Raw genomic sequence first — 4,892 nt, forward strand, 5'->3', positions numbered from 1 at the left:
AATCGGGAGGAAACTAATGAGGGGCATCAGCCTGCAGGAGGGTTTTCAATTTTAGTACCATCGACATTTCCAAATATATGATTCTTTGTAACCATGGTTGTTCTAGGCAGTAAAGAGGATTTAGTAGCATCTCTGACCTCTAGTTACTGAATGCTAGCACCCAAACAGTGATAACCAAAAATGTCTCCAGACATTATCAAATGTCCCTGAGGGAGAAAGGAGACAAAATTGCACCCATCTGAGAATCACTAGGCTAAAGTACCAGCAAGTATCCCTGCAGGATGTGATGCTATAGCTGGGTCTTTAAGTATATGTAGTCATTTGTCCAATAAACTGTGAAATATGATACATGAAATATGCCATTGCAGGCATTTGGAGAGTGAACCAGTGGATGAAAGACTTTTTTCTTTCTCTCTCTGCCTCTGCCTCTCTATAACTTTTCCTCAAAATAAAAATAAATAAAAATCTTTAAAGTATATTTAAAAATAATGATAATGACAATTTGGAGAATTCAAATAGCCCAGGAGTGTGTTTGTGTGACACATGAGCAACAATTTGCTATAAAAAGTGTTGCTCTATTTGACAGATGTGAAAACCGAGGTGCTGAGTGAGAATGTCTATGATCTCATAGATAATAAGCAACAGACTCCAAATGAAATCTCTCATTATCCAACATTCTATTCCTTGCTCCTGATCATTCTGATTCAATCTTAATTATAAGAAGGATATTTAGTCAAGCCCCAGTCATAGCTCTTTGCAGATTCAATCATAAAATGTCTGAGTCAATTTCTCCATCTTTATGTTAAAAACACCAATATATAATTTACCAGGCATTTTGGACTCACTGAGATCAAGTCTGAGAAAAGCACTACATTCTGCAAATCATGATTATGTAAATTTCAGCCAACATGTAGAATGTTTTGTTTACTGAGAAATCTAATGCAAAACTGGTTCTCCATTGCAAAAACTGTACAAAATTTTTGAAAATATTAAGAAAAATATGTTCGTGATGCTAACCGTATTAATGAATCCTAAAAGGAATGGACACACAAGAACTGAACAAAAGTTCGTGTTCAGGTTGGTGTTTGGGATATGAAATAAGAAGCTGATTTCTAGATTTATCTGTCAGAATTCTCCAGAGTAATAGGCAACACTGGAGGCCACCTTGTAAACTGAGGATTGACTAGAACCATGGCCATGGCCGAAATGAGCTAGGTGTCTAATGCAGTAGAGAACTGGCCTCACACAAGAAAACATTCGAGTCATAGGCAACCTCTGGTGCAAATCTTCGATAAGCCAATGGAGAAGTACACTGAGCTGCGTTTGTGAAACCTGATGTGATGAGTGGAAGACAGAAGAGACCATTCCAAACTTGCTCTCCATGAGAGTGAATGCGTGGAAAATAAAAGAAAGGAAGTTTCAGCCAGAATGAACTGCTACAGATAATATTGTAGTAGAAAGATCAGCCACATCCGAAGATCTATCAGAGTCTTCGAAGGTCCAGCTCAACAGAATATCCTCTCCACCACGTCCCATCCTATTCAGAGTTAAGAACAGCACAACACTCTAGTTAGGAGCCTACTCTTTGGCGAGACCATCTATGTTTGAAATAACTGTTCTACTCTAGAACTTGGTGAAGTTGCTTAAATATTGCCTCAGTTGCTAAAATATTGCATTTCTGAAATGGACATGATAATAGTAACTACAATGACTAGTTGTCCAGAATGCATGAATTATGTAACACACTGAGAACATTGTGCCTCTCAACAGACAAATGTTAGTTTCACTTTGCAAAGCTGTCCATATAACAATACACTGTGATTATCACATAGGAGAGTGCTTCAAAAAATTAATGGAAAGTGGAATTAAAGATAAGTTTACTTTGATATAAAAAATTAAAACCCATGCATAAGAGTAGTTTTCAAGAAGTGTTATGAAAAACTATGCATAGATTTCAAAGGCCTTTTACTCCAAAATAAACATATATTTTAATTTCACTTTTCCATGAATTTTCTAAGTACCATCTTAGAATTGTGTTTCTGTCAAAAACAGATCTTACAAGTATAGGAATATCCCTAAATTATCTCTAAGCTGAAATTGTCTTACAGAAAGGTTAAACAGATAGTGCAGTGATTCTGACTTGAAGTAATTAAAGACAATTATTGATGAAAATAGAAAAAGACACTATGATGGTTTGTGAAAAGCACTGGATTAAGAGAAAGATCTTTTCCCAGATTCTTGCCCTGAGAAACTGTATGATATTAGATAAGTCATTCTTCTACTTTGAGACTGCACTTTCTCATTGGTGATAGGGTCACATTAGTCTATGAGACCATTTAGATCCCATCTATTGCTACAGTTTTGTGAATCTGTGTGTTCTGCATCTAAATTGACGCACTCAGTAACTGTGCAGTGAGTTATGTCACTCTTACATAAAACCTTTGTGACGACGGACAAAAATCACATGTAATGTCGGTGTCAAGAATTTCTATATTTAAATCTAAGGGGAAAATAATATAATCAGGTTGTGGCATATTCTGTGTTTATACTTGGATTTTATCTACATATTTTTGAAAGATGGTGAAAAGGGCAGAAAGTTTTTATGCTTTCATGCAGCTTACAATTTACTTGGGCAAAAGAAATAAAACAAACAATTAATAAAATAATTTTGCATGAGACATATGGTGTGAATGAAACAGGCACTGAAGTCAAACACCACAGTGCTATGCTCAGAGATGTGTTAGATGGAGAGTTATCAGGAAAGCCAGTTTTGAATTGTTGACAATCACCTAAGACAAAAAAAAAAAAAAACAAAAAAAACCCTGAAGGGTAAAAAGACCAAGAGAATAGATATTCAGGCAATAAAAACTGCCAACTCTTAAACCATGAGCTAAAAAGAAGTCAGCATATTGAAGCTTCTAAAAAGAATTCAGCTGACCAGTGAAAAGGAATGAGACACACAGAGGCAGAAAATGAGTCTGTAGGGAGCCATCGTGTTGGAGTCCATTGTATAATATTTAACTTCACTGATAAGAGTTTTGTAAGCAGAAAAATTATATTAAATATTAATTGAGTTGTTAGAACTTGTGAGATGTTTTCCTTCATGTGCTTCATATACTAATTTATTTAATGCTTGTAACAACCCTATGAAATGGGAACGGTTATTACTCCATTTTACAGATTTTAATCTAGACAAAGAAAGCTTAGTTTAATTGCTGAAGATTGCACAGCCAGGAAGTTTCAAAACCAGATTCATACTTAGGCAACCCAGTTACAGTCTGTGCTATTAAACAAGCTGTAAAATGGCTTCATGAAAGATGGCAGCATTCGCGGCTGCAGTGGATCTTCAGGCTTCCAGGGGTCCTCGGCAATCAGTGTGTCTGTTGCTGTTGGGGATGGTGGCATCCGGGCAAACCGCTTTTGTACAGCTATGTCTTGACTGACACACCTGGACAGGTTGGAAGTATTCACCTGGTCAGCCTCTGGGACAATATCTGAGGCCCTGACATCCTCATATCCAACCATTATTATCTACATAATAGACACATCAGTAAGTATCAACCCAGAGACCTTCATGTCCAATATGCTCTATGCCTGCAACATCTTATACAAAACCAAGTAGCCTTTCATTGTGCTTATGGATAAAAGATCACAACTCCACAGTGGAGTGGATGCAGGATTTTGAGGCTTTCCAAGATGCCTTGAATCAAGAGACTATATATGTCAAGTAACATGACTGGTTCAATGAGCCTGGTGCTAGAAGAGTTTTACAGCTCACTCCAGGTGGTGGGCATGTCCTCTCTTCTGAGAACTGACTTGGATGAACTCTTTGTGCACGTACAGTGCTGCAGAGGAGTATGAGAGGAAGTATTGTCCTGAATATGAGCACCTAAAGAAATCATCGGTCAGTGCATAGAGCCAGCATCAAAAGGAAAAGCTGGAATGCTTTCAGAGACATATGGGCTCTGTGGCCTTGGACAGTCTGTCTCCTGTGCTGGAGCCTTCTGACTTAATTCTGACTTGAGGAACCTTGGATGAAAAGGATGAGGAAGCTGACAGTGATACTGATGACACTGACCACAGAGTTACAGAACAAAAGTCATGAAGAGCCAGCATTCTAGAATTTTATGCAAGAATCAAAGGCGACTGAGAAAAAATGGCAGATTAGGGAGTGGCACACATCAAAGGGCTAGGAATATACAGTGAGGAGAAAAGTGTGGGAGGTACATACACTACGGGCAGAGAATTAGAGAGAAAACCACCTGGGAAGCCCCACAGGAGGAGGTGAAATGGCATGAACCTGCGTGGTGAGTGCTGATACGCAGCTACACAGCTGTAACATTAGAGAACCAGAGCCAGAAGCACTTTAGAGACAGACGCCGGACTGCACCAATCCATGTGGATAAAGCCAGGGAGAGAGTGTGGCGTGCATATGGACTGGAGCCCTGGGGGCTGTCGGTAACTGGCAACACCTGCAGTCCCAGTGGAAGTGGAGGAAGATGTTCAGTTCAAACCAATCTCTCCAAAACAGAACCCATGATCCAGCTGAGAGAAGGTAGAAACCATTTTGCAATGGGGCAACAACTACAGAAGCCAGTAGGTGTGCACATAACAGCTCACTGAGACAGGTCACCTGAACACAGTGCTGGGAGCAGTGGTGGGCAGTTGTTTTGGGCCAGTGGCTCTAGAGTGCATGTGTGATTAAGAGCTACCAGTGGAGCGAGCAGCCCACAGGCCCCTCTGACCCAGAGCTTGTCTGGGAGGTGGCTAGGCAGTATAAGGGACAAAGAGGTACCTGTGCAAGAAGTACCCTCTGGACTTGGTGACTGGGTGAGTCTTTTGTACTGAGACCCTAGGGACTCCATGGCTATATGAGAAGGTATAGGGTTTAG

The 4,892-nt window shown here is 39.6% G+C and overlaps 1 pseudogene; it reads left to right on the top strand.

Moving 5' to 3' along the window:
• The first annotated feature begins 1,009 nt into the window (after window positions 1-1,009).
• LOC133775102 (GPN-loop GTPase 1-like) lies at window positions 1,010-4,193 on the top strand (annotated as a pseudogene).
• Window positions 4,194-4,892: the final 699 nt, after the last annotated feature.

The sequence above is a fragment of the Lepus europaeus genome, chromosome 16 (genome assembly GCF_033115175.1).
Source record: "Lepus europaeus isolate LE1 chromosome 16, mLepTim1.pri, whole genome shotgun sequence".
In the NCBI taxonomy this organism is placed as follows: Eukaryota; Metazoa; Chordata; class Mammalia; order Lagomorpha; family Leporidae; genus Lepus; species Lepus europaeus.